The sequence below is a fragment of the Gracilinanus agilis genome, chromosome 5 (genome assembly GCF_016433145.1).
Source record: "Gracilinanus agilis isolate LMUSP501 chromosome 5, AgileGrace, whole genome shotgun sequence".
Lineage (NCBI taxonomy): Eukaryota > Metazoa > Chordata > Mammalia > Didelphimorphia > Didelphidae > Gracilinanus > Gracilinanus agilis.
In genome coordinates, this window is record NC_058134.1 from 217714944 (window position 1) to 217731470 (window position 16527).

Genomic DNA, 16527 nt, shown 5'->3' on the forward strand with positions numbered 1-16527 from the left:
CTTCCTTCCTTCCTTCCTTCCTTCCTTCCTTCCTTCCTTCCTTCCTTTCTTTCTTCCTTTCTTCCTTTCTTTCCTCCTGACCATCCTTTAGAGTCCAGTGTGGCCACTTTCTCCAGAAAGCCTTCCATGATTGCCCCAGATTGAAGTGAATAGACTCTGTCACTGACTTGCAGTTTGACTTTATCCAAATTCCTTCCCATGTTGGCCTCAGTGTTTATAATTGTTAGGCTAGGTTGTCTCCAAGGTCTCTTCCAGCTCCCTTCATTCTGTGCTTCTGGGAAGGGTAGGCACCATCTGTTCTATTCATCTAGCTCTAAGTGGGTCCTTAATTAGTAACACTATCATCATACCCAGAGCCCACTAGAACAAACCAGTAGGCATGTGAAGCCAGCACTGGGATTTAGGTGTGGTGGGGGCCAGGCTGCATCGAGGGTTGGCCGTAGATTCCCCAAGGCTAGGTACATGACTTGCCATCAGGGAGAAAGACCCCATGAGTTATCCACCACCCTCTTCTTGCAAGGGAGGGTTTGGGATTAGCAGGGACTGAGGTAGTCTAATGCCTCAATAGTCGGGACTCTTGTAGGATGGTGTGACAGGAGGGACAGAGCCAGCCTGGGGGAGGACACATCATGGAGGAAGTGTTGTTCAGTGCTCAGAGCTCTGCATTCCAAGTGGCCCGTGCCAGAGGTGAGGTTCAGAGGAAGGTCTCCTGATACTGGACACAACACGAGCGCCTGTTCTGCCACGAGGCCAAGGTCTTATTCTGATCCCTGCCCTGTGGTCAGTCCAGGAGGCCCCATAGAATCAGAGCAAGCATTTGAACCCAGGCCTCGAGTGATCCCTCTGTCGAGGCTGCCACTAATGACTTGTAGAGCACCCAGCAGGCTGGAGCTTCTAACTTTAGTCCTATAAAAGTAAATCTTGAAGGCTTCAATGCATTGCAGCCACCTTCCAGGCTGGACCTTCCTTCTGGTCCTTTGAAAAACAAATCCCTTTCATGTGTCTGAAGGTCAGCTGTCTCTTTTCCTCCATCAGGGGAAGGGAAAGGAGAGACAGGCTTATGTCCAAGCTCAGAGAATGTTTCTGGGCTAGACTTCATTGGTGATAGTTGGATAACATGATCCTTCCCTTCTACTGCAGGTGGGAAATCTGAGAAGCCAGTGGAAGGATCAGTCCAGATGAGGGAACCAGCATGGTAAGAGCATCAGGAGGGCAGACTTGGTTGGGGGGAAGGGCTTTCTGTCTCAGTTTTCTCATCTGTAAAATGGGGGTGGTGATGATAGCACTTACCTCCCAGAATTGTTGTGAGGACCCCATGTACAGTGGTTTGCAAATGAAAGCTATTACACAAGTGTCTGTTGGGTCAGATGACCTTGAAGAACTCTAACCATTTGAAGATTCTAAAATTCTGTAACCACAGAGACTGGGGACTGGAGAGACCAGGGTCTGAAGGGGAACTAAGTAGAAGAAGAAAGTAGCTTTATTCACTAACATTACTGTAGTTTTCAAAAGGCTCAATTTATCACAACACAGAGAATGTTAGTATTATTTCTTACCCATTATTATTACTATTATCACCCCATTTTACAGATGAAAAACTGAGATATAGAGAATAATAATAAAAGAGCTAGCATTCCTATAGTGCTTTAAACTTTACAAAGTGCTTTCTATAAAACACAATATCTAGACATCATCTTATTTTATTCTCACAACAACCCTTGGCACTAGTTGCTATTAATACCCCTACTTTACAGAAGGGGAAACTGAGGCAGGCATTAAGTGAGTTCCCTAGGACCACCAGCTAGTAAGTGTATGAGATAGGATTTGAACTCAGGTCTTCATGTTTTAGTGCTCTGGGTCACCAAAGTGCCTATAAGTGATTGAAGAAACGATGGTACACTCTTTCATGGTCATAGGGCCAGTGGGCTCAGAGCTGAGCCAGGAGCTCTGCTTTTCTAATCCTGAATTGTTCATCCCACTGTAGCAAGTAGTAGGAGGAAAGGAGATAATATGGAATGAGCTCTCCACAGTGGAAAGCCCTGGGAGGCTGGCACTGAGCTTACTGGGTCAATTCACATAGTGGAAGAGTTTAGATGGCAGGACCCATTCTTACCAAGTATCTTTCCACAGGACTCTGTGCTGGAGCTGGATGGAAGTTCCCACAGGGAGTGCCCTGGGCTCTTGTGATTTATTGCTGTCCTTCCTGGGGTCTGAGTCCTCATCGATCTCAAGTTTGTAGTAAGTAATTTTTGTAACAGACATATTGGATGTCTTGGCAGTGGACTGCTGTTGCTAACTTATTCCTTGGAGCCAAGTTGGTAAGTAAAGCTGATTTCCTGAGGGAGCCTTCCCCTTTGCTTCCAAGGACAGAGCCCAGGGAAAGAATCCCCCAGTGCTTGGGGTGTGTGTGTGTGTGTGTGTGTGTGTGTGTGTGTGTGTGTGTGTGTGTGTGCCTAGCTAGGCTCTAAGGCAAAAAAATGGGATTTCCTAAATTTCAGGTCTCCTTGGTAACTAACCTTTATTGCTTCCCCCTCCTGCTTTGGGAAAGTGACTGGAGGGCTGGTGAGGCAGAAGGAGGAGGGAAAAGAATGGGGCAAAGGAAGACAGTGGGTGGGGGAAGAGAGAGATATAAGGGGAGAGAGAGAGAGATAAGGGGAGTCAGAGATGAAGAGAGAGAGAGAAGAGAGAGATAAGGGGAATGAGAGATGAAGAGAGAGAGAAGACAGAGAGATAAGGGGAGTCAGAGATGAAGAAAGAGAAAGAGGGAGAGAGAGAGAAGACAGAGAGATAAGGGGAGTCAGAGATGAAGAGAGAGAGATAAGGGGAGTGAGAAATGAAGAGAAAGAGAGAGAGATAGAGTCCAAAAAGGCAGAGGGAAAAAGAGGAAAAGAGAAAGGATACACAGAGAGATAGAGCCAGACACAGAGAGACATAGAGATAAAGACACACACACAGAGGAAAAGACTAGAGAGATAGTCAAGAGTAATTACAGAAAGACAAGGAAGAAAGAGGGAAAGGGAGAGAAGGTTGAGAGGCCTTCTGTGTCTTTTCTTGTAGATGGATGTATGTATTGAGGGGAACCACTTCTAGACCAAGGAGGGCACCAGGAAAATGAACCTAATACTCTATGACCTGTGAAGATTTGCTTAATTCAATACTTATTAACTCCTATTTTTGCATGTGTACTCCTCTCCATCTCTGTCTGATGAAGCCTCTGTCTTTCAAAGCCCCTAAGGTAATGCCTTCTTCATGTAGCCTTCCTTGAATAACTTTCCTTCCCTCTTACCCCTTCCCTCATGCCTATTCCCCAAAATGATCTTTCCTATTTCACTTTTTAAAAAACCCTTTCTTTCCATCCTAGAATCAATACTGCATTTTGGTTCCAAGGCAGAAAAGCAGTAAGGGCTAGGGCCCAGTGGTTCCCAAACTTTTTTGGCCTACCGCCCCCTTTCAAAAAAAATATTACTTAGTGCCCCCTGGAAATTAATTTTTTAAAAATTTTAATAGCAATTAATAGGAAAGATAAATGCACCTGTGGCCATCACTGCTCCCCTGGATCACTTCAGCACCCACCAGGGGGTGGTAGCACCCACTTTGGGAATCACTGGCTAGGCAATAGGGGTTAAGTGACTTGGCCAGGGTCACACAGCTGGGAAGTATCTGAGGATAAATTTGAACTCTTGTTTCCAGGCCTGTTTCTCTATCCAATAAGCCATATAGCTACCCTTTCACTTTTTTTCTTTTTTAGGGGGAGAAAGGTATACATCCTTTTTGGAACTCTCTCACTCAATCACTCTCTCTCGCATATCATAGACCTCCTACCCTTTTCCCTTACTGTAATCTCTATGAGAACAAGGACTTTGTCCTATCTACTTTTCTAGTCCTGGTATCTGGCATAGGGACCAAGCTGGAGAGGGCCTTAGAGATACTCTAGTCCAACCCCTTCCCATTTTATAGATGAGGGAAACTGAGGCCAATAGAAGGGAAAGAGATTCAACATTTCACAATTACAGAATTTCCAGTTGGTGAGGCCTCAGTCAGAAGGCATACATGCCTATATGTCAATCTGTAGGAGAACTGAAATCCTTCTGAAATGGCTTATCTGCAATATCCTTTACCAATGGTCATCCATATTTTCTCTTCTTCTCTTCTTTCCCCCTCCTGTCCTGTCCTGTTTCTCTCTCTCTCTCTGTCTCTCTGAATTTGTTTCTTCCTGTCTGTAAGCTTCTCTCTCTCAGTCTCTCCACATGTCCCTGTTTTATTTTGGTTTTCTGTCTCTGTATCTCTCTGTCTCTCTTTCTCTGGTCTTCTATCTCTGTTTCTTTGTCTCTCTGTCCCTGTCAGTCAATCTCTGCCTCTCCTTCCGTCCCGCATCTCTCTCCTTCTGGAAACCAGAGCTCCTGGGTCCCAGTTCCCAGCTCTGCCACCAGGGGCAGCGGCTTGCAAAGAATTTGAAGGGAATTTATTAGCGCATCTTCAGTAGGTTGCCTGTTTTTTTTTTTTTTTAAGTCCCTTAATTGACAGCGAATGGCAGCAATTTGCGCTTAATAATAGAAATTATAAAGTAATGGGATTGTTTAAAATCTATTAGGTTTGCCCCACACCGGCTGGCCGGGTTGATTACGGGGCTCTGAGAGGGCTGGAAAGCGGGGGAGGGACCCCGGGCGCCCCTTCCCCCTCCCCCAGGCTAGAGAGGGAATTTATGGAACCAATTTGTTTTGTGGTGGCGGGGAGAGGGAGAAAGTGAAATATGATAACAGCTGTAATCAAGTCGCACAGACTTAATTGGGAGACCTGAGTCTTATCTGCCTCGTTTCAATCATGCCAGCAGCCTGGACGTGCAAGGCGGAGGTGGGTGGCGGAGGAGGAGAGAGAGAAGGAGCCAGGAGGGGGAAGGAGGCGCCGGGAGGGAGGAGAGAGAGAGAAGAGAAGAAGGAGCCAGGAGGGGGAAGGAGACGCGAAGGGAAGAGAGACAGACAGACAGACAGACGGAGAATCACAGAGAGACAGAGAGACAGACACAGAGATAGAAGCAGAGAAGCAAAGAGCGGGACAGAGACAAGCGATAGAAAGAGAAACGGAGAAGAGAGGGCGAGAGATAGAAACAGAGAGTTAGAGACACAGACACAGACACAAAGATAGAGAAACAGACAAAGACAAAAAGAAGAAAGAGAGAGAAGAGAGGAAGAAAGGGATAGAGACAGAAGGGAGAAGAAACCTGGTGACAAACGGGGGAGAGAGGCAGAGAGATGAGAGAAAAGAAAAGAAGAGAGCTATTAGGACGGCTCGGACTACTCTTATTCCTCCCCTTCTTTCCCTCTGATCTAGTGGAGTCAGTACTCCCACCACCAGTCAATAAAATTGCCTTAGACCCTTAGACTTACAAGATGACAGAATTATAGAGCCTTTGACTGATTAAAGGTTAGAGTGGACAGATCTTAGAACAAGGAATGGTAGAGCTGGGAGGGGCCTCAAAAAAAGGGAATGCCAGAGCTAGGAGGAGGGAATTGCAGAGCTGGGAGGGAGATTAGAACGGCAGAGAATGTCAGAGCTGTTGAACTGGTGTGGTGGAGACCATGTATTCTAATCCAATTCTCTTACTTTAGATTTGGAGAAACTGAGGCCCTGGCACAACTTGCAGATTCATTTGCAGCTGAATAGTTGAGGTAGGGGAAAGGGTCAGTAGGAGTCTTTCTGACCCTTCTCGACCTTCTACCTGCCTGGGACTCACCTTTTTTTTTTTTTTTATCATATGGAATCATAGGATATTAGAGATGCATAGCATCCCCTGTAGGCGGATAATACAACCTAAGTCTGAACTAGAATCCCTTATAAAATGACCATCAGGTACTCATTAAGCTTCCATTGGAGGCCCTCCCTTTTAAATGCTCATTTTTCTTCTTTCGACAACTATTTTTTTCCCTTCCATGGATCCTAAATCTATCTCTCTGTAGCATCTTACCATGGCTCCCTAGGTTCTGCCCTCCGGGGTTGAGAAGAATGTCTCTTGTTTCTTTCTCATGACACCATTGATATACTTGAAAGCAAGTATCATGCCCCTCCCTCCCTTCAGTTCTCTTTTTCTTCTTTTCAAATTATTCAAAAAATTTTTTACACATAATAACAATTTTCAGTATGTGTTTTCCAAAATTTTAAGGTCCAAATTATCTCTCTCCCTCCTTTCTCTCTCCCTTCTTGGGGATGGAAAGCATTTTGATTTGGGTTATACATGTATTGCCATGTAAAGCATACTTTCATATTGGTCATTGTTGTAAGAGAATACTCATATAACACCAATACCCCAAAATAAAAACATAAATAAACTAATGTGAAAAAGAGTACGCCGTGATCTACAACTGACTCCAAGGGTCCTTTCTCTGCAGGTTGGAGAGCATTCTTTGTCATAAATCATTCAGAATTGTCCTGGAAAATTGTATTGCTGAGAGTAGCCAAGTCTTTCACAGTTAATCATCCCACAATATTGCTCTTACTGTTTACAATATTTTTCTGGTTCTGCTTATTTTACTCTGCATCAATTCTTTCTGAAATCACTTTGTTCATCATTTTTTACAGCACAATAGCATACCATCACCATTCTATTACTTCAGTCATTCCCCAATTGATGGATATCTCAATTTCCAATTCTTTGTTACCACACGAAGGGCTACTATGAATATTTTTGGACAAGTAGGTCTTTCTCCCCTTTTTATGATCCATTTGAGATGCAGACCTGGTAGTAGTATTACAGAATCAAAGGGTAAGCACAGTTTTATATTTGGTTAGAGTTCCATATTGCCTTCCAGAATGACTAGACCAATTCACAACTCCACTAGCAATGCATTAGTGTCTTAATTTTGCCACATCTCCTCCAACATTTATTATTTTCTTTTACTGTCATATTGGCTAATCTGATAGGTGTGAAGTAGTATATCAGAGTTGTCTTAATCTTCATTTCTCTAGAGTGATTTAGAATATTTTTTTCTTATGATTATTGATAACTTTGATTTCTTCATCTGAAAATTGCCTGTTCATATCCTATAACCATTTGTCACTTGGGGAACCAATTCTCTTCTTTAGGCAAAGTATCCCCAATTATTTTCAACAGTCTTTGGGTGGTAAGGTTTCTAATTCTCTCACTATCCTGGTTGCCTTTCTTTGGATCTGTTTTAGCTTATCAGTGTCCTTCTAAATTATGATGTTCAGAAGAATTTATCACTTTGCTCTAGATGTGGTCTGAAAAGGACAGAAGATATGGAAAGAAGGAAATTCTTACCTTCTCATTATGGCACCTGGGTTTTATTAATATCACCTAAGAAACTGCCAGATTTTTTGTTATACTCTTGAGCCACCTTAAGTTTGTAGTCCCTCAAAATAGCCTGTCTTTTCCATATGAACGATGGATGAGTCAACTTTCTAAGTCATAACACTCTATTTGTGAAGTTGTTTTTTGAGTCTTTGTGCTCAACTTTGTATTTATGCCCATTGTAGTCTATCTCATTAGGCTTGGCCTATTAATTCAGCCTCTCAAGATATTTTTACTTTATTTTAAAAAATCCTTACCTTGCATCTTAGAATCAATGCTGTGTATTGGTTATAAGTCAGAAGAGAGATAAAGGCTGGGCAATGGGGTTAAGTGATTTGCCTAGGGTCACCCAGCTAGGAAGTATCTGAGGCCAGATTTGATCCCAGGACTTCCTATCTTTAGATCTGGTTTTCTCAATGAAAATATTGACTAGCAAAGAATCACAACCATCTCCCTCTAGCTAAGTGATGGCAAACCTATGGCATAGATGCCAAAGATGGTACACAGAGTACTGTCTGTGGGCATGTGGCCATTCCCCTCCCCCCACCCCAAGATTTCATTACTAGAAAGGCAGAGAGACTCGGATGGAGTTTATCCCCTCCCCTTTTTGCCCAGCAACGTTGTTTCACTTCACCTTCTCCTCTGCCCAGCAGCACAATGGGAGCACACAAGGGGATAAGGTGGGATGCTCGCAGGTGGCAGAGCTGGAGGGGAGCAGAGCACTCCAGCTACTCTCCCTCCCCTCTCTATACTTGCTGACGACATTTACTTCACCCACTCAGCAACCCAAAGGGAGTACTTCCTTACTCCTCTTTGTGGGGTATGGTGCATCCAGCACTCAGTGGAGGTGAGGGGCATGGGACATAGTCTCTGGGGGTGGGACAGGTACCTCACTCAGTCTTGGGGGAGGTGGAGGTGGGGCTTGGCATTCCATCTCTAAAAGGTTTGCATCACTGCTTTAGCTGTTGTCAAACTATTAATGATTATTCTTTGCTAGAACATTACCTAGAGTAGGACAGTCAAGGCTCTGCCCTAGGTTGGATAATTTAGAGAATGAAGAAAGCAGCTTCCTGGGGGAGTGATAATGATGGATAAATGAGTGGGTAACCAAAAATCAGAGATGTAAAACTAGAAGGGATATTAAGATTATCTAGATCAACTTCCTTTTATATAGGAGGAAACCAAGATCCAGAAAGATTAAATGACTTGCCCAAGGTCACATAGGTAATAAGAATAAGGCTTTGGGTTTCCCTATCTGCCTCCCTATTAGTGGTGGTGGCTATCAGTGACCTCATCCATCAGCCTCCTCACTCCAGGTCCAAATTGATTCCTGAATTCCTTCTCTTGCCAATCCTTCCATAGTTTTAGCTAACTTGTCCATCTTCTCTCTGGAAGCAACATCATACTTCTTCCCCATAGGGATCACACTTTCATCAGGGTAGCAATCTCTAGGTACATATCCCAGGGTGTATTTCTTTTTTTCTCCTACCCCAGGCAGTCTGCTAGGTTACTATTCTCCTTCCCATCCCTTCCATATTGCTGCTTGCCTCTTTTTTCTAGTTGTAGCTGTGCTCCTTGGTTCCAGTCATTCAGTCCATTCTTAATTTACCTAGCAGTATCATTTTCTGGCCTACTTTTCTTTATCTTGTCCCCAAGTATAGTATGAATGCCTTGCTGGAGTCCAGGTATACTCTATGTCTAAGACATTCCTCTATTCTGCTAGACTAGTAACTGTCAAAAAAAAAAAAAAAAAAGGAAATGAAGTTAGTCTAGCATGACCTGTTCTTGATGAAGCTACACTGACTTTTAGCAATCTTTTCTTCCTTTTCTAAAAGCTTATAAACCACCCCTTTCATAATGGCTTCTAGAATTTCTGCCAGGAATCAAAGTCAGCATCACTGACCTAGAGTTTGAAGAATCCATCCTCTTCCTTTTATTTTTTTTAAATTGGGATGCGTGCCCATTTTCAATTTTGCAGCACCTCTCCCATTCTCCCAGGATTTTACAAAATCTCACTGACAGTAGCTGCCAGCTCTTTGAGTACTCTGGGAGGAAGTGTGTCTGGGACCAAGTACTTCAAACTCATAGAGAGAAGGTAGATGCTCTCTTATCCTCTCTTTATAAATATTCGGTTTCAGCTTTTCAACTTCTAGCTAATAATGTTTGTTCTATCTTAACCAAGTCCAGAGGTTATGCTTCTTGGTAGAGAAAACAAACAAAATAGGAGCTGAGTCCTTTTTTTCTTTCTTTCTTCTGTCATTATTTATCATTTCCCCATACATCCTGAGGGATGGTCCCATTATCTCCCTGATTGTCCTTTTACCCCCCCCAGATTGAGATAGGGGTTGAGTTTCTGCATTGCATCAGAATACAGCCTAACAGTTAGTTTTTTGTTTGTTATTGTATTTGTTGGCATACTAGTAAAGTTGGCAATGTATCCTAAGATGGCAGAGAGAGATGATCTTGTCTTCTATGCATAACTTTGATTCATTTTAACACAAAATGGTTGCCAATTGGGCAGGATTTTAGGAATAATGTAGATTTAGCCCATCCTCCATACATTTCTGGTGGTCTTATTTTTATTTATTTTGTTTTATTTTGACAGAATTCCCTAAAATGGGTATTGTGGCCTCAGGATCCTTTTCAGGTAGAAAAACAATTTCCTAATTCTGAGTTAAATAGTTGCCTGGGACTGTGGACTTCTAATAAGCACTGAATGTAGTCAATATTTTAGCTTGGGGGCACTCTGGATGGCATTTGTTGGTTGTCTGGTGAGGTGTGTAGGGATTAAATTTATGGGTGGACTAAATATAAGAGAATGTGATTGCTGATTTAAAAATTAATACAGCTCAAGCCAAAATGACTTTTTAGGAGTTTTATTTACAAAAAGAGGAAAAGAGTGAAAGTAGAGAAATATAAAAGGAGGGCAGAGAAGATATCTAATCTAACACACTAAATATTTGCTCCGGTGCCTGTCTCAACTCTGGCAGGGCTTGTTAACCCCTGCCAGAGGGCCTAGTGATGAATTAAGCAAGGGTTTTACCCACTTGGCCTTCTCTGAGAGGGAGACCTCTCTGGTGCTAATCTCTCCAGAAGCCAGGAAAGGAGCTTTTTTCACTCACTCAATCTGAAGTCCAAAGGGAGAAGATCTAAGAGTAGTCTTACCAGAGCAATTCAAGTTGCCATCCCCAGGTCCTTCACACTGAAGATTCAGACTGAAGACCTCAAAGAACCCAAAGACCCCTTGCACAGGAAGTTCACCATCTTTTATAGTCTTTTTTTACATCACTTCCTGTCCCTTCCTCCACTTTACAGGCACCAATTGCCATCTTAAAAATTTGCTTAGTACTGCCCAGGGGGTTAGTGTTTGTAGGTTCTACCTCTAGTCCTATGAGGGTATAAACTCTTAACAAAGGATTCACAAGTTTCTGACTGATTGAGTTGAAAGAAAAAAGAGCTCTCTAAGTGACTTTTGAGCTCTACCACCTAGTGCCAAAGTAGGGGTGTTCAAGCTTTGGTTGATTAAATTTAAAAGTAAGCAAGGGGAGAGTAAATCCCATCTTCCCAAGTGTTGTGCTGATATACTAAAAAGTCTCAAGTTGATCTTGTCAGGAAGAAGCTTTCTAGCTTTTGTAACTCTATATCAATTGAAGTGTGAGTTGCCCTGGCCATCTGTGTTCCTTAGCTACCCATATTCCTTGCATATTTCCTGGGTGTGCACATTCTTTTCCTTTGTGCTTTCCATCCAGTGGTGGGATACTTTTTGCCCCATGACATAATATTCTATGGGTCAGTATACTCCATGGATGCATGCGAAATGGGGGGAGGGCAAGATCTTTAAAAAATATTTCACAAAGGGACAGACACTTACTAATGGTAGTTGGTAAAAGCAGGAGTACTATCAACCTCCCAGTAAAGGGAAACACACTCTTCCATATAGTCAAAAGGAGAAGAAAACTTCTCTTCATCTTAGGAGTCTTGCTGCACTGAATGTAGCATAGCTGATGTATAAGATGCTCTTCTTTCTTCTTGGGTGCCTTTGGTCCCTATCCATTGTTATGCTGAGCTTTTGCTTTTCATTGAATTCAACTGTCCAAAAAATCTGACATGGACCTCAGCTCTCAGGCCTCTCATGTCTAACTCTTCTGACCTTTCAAAGACTACAATGCTACAACCTAATATGATATGCCTTCACCTAAGAGCAAGAGAGTGCAAATGCAAAGTGGTAAATGCCTAGAATCATAATTATGAATCACACGTCAGCCTTGGGAGAAGGGGAAGATGTGTAGGTGCCAGGTGGAGGTCACTGCCACCACTCTTACTTCCCCTCTTGGCAATAGCAGAGCCCCATTCTCCTTTGGCTTAAGGTGAGAGAGGGACAGGGGCTCTTCTCCCATTTGGAAGAAGCTAACAGCAGCTCATGTTCATTATTCACTGCTAGAAAAATAAAAGAGTGACAAGATCTTTTTTTAATATCATTTTACTTACTCTCTATTTGATTAAATAGCTTTTGTTTCAAAATAATTTATCCTTTGATTCTTAAAAGAAAGCATATGAATGGGGGCTTATGAGCTCTGCTTTTTTGGTGGATGCTGACTCAGAGTTTCTCAAATTTGGGGAAGATTTTCTGGGATCCCGAATGAGAACCCAGATATACTCTACAATATTAAATATCTCCTTTGCTGTGTAGAGCACAAGTCAAAACTTTTTCTGAGCTTTTTATCCCCTGATACTTTTTCACAGGACTGTATTTTGCTTTTTAAATTCCTACCCCTATAGTAGCACAGTGGAAAGAGCACTGGATTTGGAATCAGAAGACCTGGCTTATTTAACTCCTACCTTTGATTGCAACTACCTGTGTGACCTTGTGTAAATCACTTAATGTTTTTGAACTTTGGTTTCCTCATGAATAAAATGAGGCTGTTGGATTAGGTGATCTTGGACATCCTTTCCAATTCCACATCTGTGATTCTGTTATCCTTAGTAACCCAGTCTTTTCTCCATCCTCTATACATTTTCAAAAACTGTATTGATTTTTGCATAAATGTCATTTCCTCTTTTTCAGGAATAAGATCCCTTATAATAAGGGGGGAGGGATGAAAAATAAAGTTCAGCAAAAGTAAGCCACACAAAAATAAAATATGATGATATGTTTTAAAAAACCCTCACCTTCCATCTTAGAATCAATATTGTGTATTAGTTCTAAGGCAGAAGAGCAGTAAGGGCTAGGCAGTAGGGGTTAAGTGACTTGCCCAGAGTCACACAGCTAGGAAGCTTCTGAGACTAGATTTGAACCCAGGACCTTTCTTTGGGCCTAGCTCTCAGTGTACTGACTGAGTCACCTAGCTGCCCTGACAATATGTTTAATCAATGTTCCACATCTATAGTTCCCCACCTCTGAATAGTAGAGATGGAGATACATTTTCTCATCTCTTCTTTGATGTCAAATTTGGTTATTATAACTGCAGTGTTCAGTTTTGGAGGTGTGTTCTTTCCATTTACATTTTTGTAGTCAATGTGAAAACTATTTTTCCTGCTTCTGCATACTTCACTGTGAGTCAGTTCATATCGATATTTCCATGCATGTCTGAATTCTTCACATTCTTTACGTGTTTAGATATTCTTCACATGCTTAGATATTCCCCAACTGATGGTCATCTACTTTGTTTCCAGTTCTTGCTATTATAAAAATATTGATGTATATCTTGGGACTTTTTATTTTGTCCTTGATTTTCTTGGGATCTATGCCTAGCAAGGAGATCTCTGGATCAAAATCAATCTCTCTCTCTCTCTCTCTCTCTATATATATATATATATATATAGAGAGAGAGAGAGAGAGAGAGGTCATATGGTGAAAATGTGGCATCAGGGGAATCCTGACAGTGTGTGCCTCACCTCTAATCATGAGAAACATAATTATGAGAAATTACAATTAACTCCTTGTATATTTCTCTCTCTCATAAAATAACCCTTATCTTTTGTCTTAGTATGAAGTATTATATATATATAATCCAAGTTGATTGAAATGATTGTGATATTCAGGGAAAAAACCAGAAACATCAATTTTATTTAAAAAAATTAAATTGGTCAGTGAGTTCCTTCTGCACTCATCATCTATTTTTAAAAAATAACTCCCCATTTTCTTCTTCATTAGAATGATTTTTTGACATCTACTATATAAATATAGGTCATTATATCTTACCTACCCTTTCTCCAAATTCTTTGAAAGCTGACTTCCTCTTTCCTTTATCTGCCCTGAACTCAAAGATGACTATCTTCCCTAAGCTCAAAGATCATGCGTTCCTTCCCCCACTAATTTTCCTATCCCTTCTTCTTTAGCAACCAGTTCCTTCCTTTATTCATGTTCAACATTTGGTTAAGAATAGCAAATTTCTACCATCATTTCTTCTACCCTTTGAGGAATTAAATCATCATTAAGGCCAGTCAAGAATGTATCAGCTACTTAGTTTTTGGCAGAAGAAGAGGGTGCTCCAGCAGATGTCAGAATCATTGAATTCCCCCATACTATTATGACATACCTCTGTGCCAGGTTTGTGATCAATTTCCTGAATTCATCATCCATTTTCTCCTTCTGGCCAAGTATTCTTTGCTTTGTTCCTTCTGTAATATGGCTTGTTTTGTTTTCTATTGATCCTCACCCAACTGCTGACATGAGTATATCTTAATATACAATGCTACCTTTCTGTCCCTTTAATCTTTTCTGTTCTTTCCATGGTTATATTCCAGGCATATGTCCTATTCCACTCAATATTAGTGATACTTAAGGAAATCAATAAGGACTGAACTCAAGATGTCATTGAAAGAGAGAACTTCCACATTAGGAAACACCCTCTAGCAATGCAAGTTGGCACCTTCTTTGTAACTTTCATTTTTTCAGAGTGATCTACAGCTCTGTGAGAGGTTGTGCCCAAGGTCATATGGTGAAAATGTGGCATCAGGGGAATCCTGACAGTGTGTGCCTCACCTCTAATCATGAGAAACATAATTATGAGAAATTACAATTAACTCCTTGTATATTTCTCTCTCTCTCTCTCTCTCTCTCTCTCTCTCTCTCTCTCTTTTTCTCATAAAATAACCCTTATCTTTTGTCTTAGTATGAATTCCAAGACAGAAGAGCAGCAAGAACTGGGCAATTCAGATTAAGTGACTTGCCAGATTTAAACCCAGGTCCTTCTGACTCTAGGCCCACTTTGCTACCTAACAACCTCGTTGTCCATCTTTTTTGCATATGTATATAGACATCTGTCTGTGCATCTGTTGTTTCTCTACTCTAATGACTTCTATGGATGCTTCCACTGATGTTCTCTTCCCATGTTAAACTTGCTACTCTGACATCTGACCCAGTGAAGGAAGGTCATATGTCATCTAATCCAACCCTTCCTTTTTTACTATCAAGGAAACTGAGGCCCAGAGAAATTAAGGGTCTTCTCCAAAGTTATATCTCTTTTATGATACATGCCTCAGGAAGACAGTATACCTCTTTGCTGTTCAGGTCAATCAGGTCAATATAAATCTGCAACTTGGTGCCACTCCAGTCCCTTCTTCTTGTGAGTGAATAATGGCAGAACACCAGAGGGTTTTCATCATCATTCCTTGGATCCTGAGGAATGGCTTTCACCTCCTAGTTTCCAGCTCTCAAAACTCAACCTTCCTCTTTGAATCCAGGGAATATCTCAGCATCAGGCTTGCTAGCCCATGCAGAGTAAGAACTGTAATTAGATCAATGGACAACAATGAAGGCTAATGGGAGAGAACCAGAAGAAAGCACATCAATACAGTATAGGGGTCTTCTGGATGTGGTGGCTTCATCTAAATGGTTAATTTGGGGTCCTGGGGATTTTAACTCAAATTAAGAAAGGAAAACAATAGCCTAGATGGAAGGGGTAGAAGAGATTTGAAGACAAGTAGCATTCTAAAGCATTCTGTTCAGGATGTGAGGTAGGAATCTCTTAGACCAGTTACCATCCACCTTTCTTTTTTTTAACTCTTACCTTCCATCTTAGAATCAATACTATGTATTGGTTCTGTAATGGAGGATTGTCAGGGATGTTAACTATTATTATTATTTGTGGGTTCACACTGGGGTGAGAGAGACAGGAATGTCAGATGGACAGGACCAAACGGGATAGGGAGACCAGGGTTTACTGCCAAGGAGCTAACTGTCAACAGGAATGGCAGTTAGGCCCAACAGGCACTCAGCCCACCTAGGCAAGGGCCTATGGAACCAGCAGGCAACAGGTAAAAGTTTATAACAATTTAATGTGGGAAACAATAATGAAGGATGGGAATTGGGATTCCACACTTACAAGCTAAGGGCAAACCACAGGGTCAGGAGAAAGACTTGACTACACTAAACTAAGACCTAAGCTAGGTAAGGCCCAGAGAATAACAGGGCTGGAGTGGGAATCCTCACAGTAGAGTCCAGAGATGTTTTCAGGATGCCAGGAACCAACTCTTCCAGAACTGATGGTCCAAAGCAGCCCAGTAGGGAGAGGAACCTGCAAGCTGTCCACCACATCGCAGATCACTCCCTACTCAGTGCTGTCATGCAGGATAGATGTCCTCTGCTTCCAACCTTCACCACACTCCAAGATCCCAGGGAATAAGGGTGCAACTCCACAAGCTCTGAGGTCTCCCAGGAAATCAGTTACTGCTTGTAACTCCCACCATGGAGTCCTTCCCAGAGAGTGCCAGCAACTTCCTGCTTCCCCATTCCATGTGGAATTCTCCAGCCCTTCCTGCTAGGTCCACATTAACTGTATATAAACTAATACTTAAATAATCCTCACAACAGTTCCAAGGCAGAAGAGTGATAAGGGCTAAGAAATGGGGGTTAAATGATTCACCCAGGATCACACAGCTAGCAAATGTCTGAGGTCAGATTCAAACCCAACACCTTTCGTCTCTAGGCCTGGCTCTTAATCCATTTACCTGTCTTCTGTCCTCTTCTTAACTCTGCCTCCTTTTGAGAAGGCTATCAGTTATAGAGGACCCCAGGAAAGACATGGATACTACCGGCTACTTAGTGCAGTCAACCAATCAATACATCGATCAATTCTACGCCCCCTGAACCAACCTAGGCCAAGGGATGCCAAGCCAAGGAACCTCCTAGTCAAACAGGGGTGAATTTCAAACTCCTCCCACAAAGATCAGATAGATATTCTGAATCAAAAGAAGGCACAAAGGCTGTAGGAAATGCCATT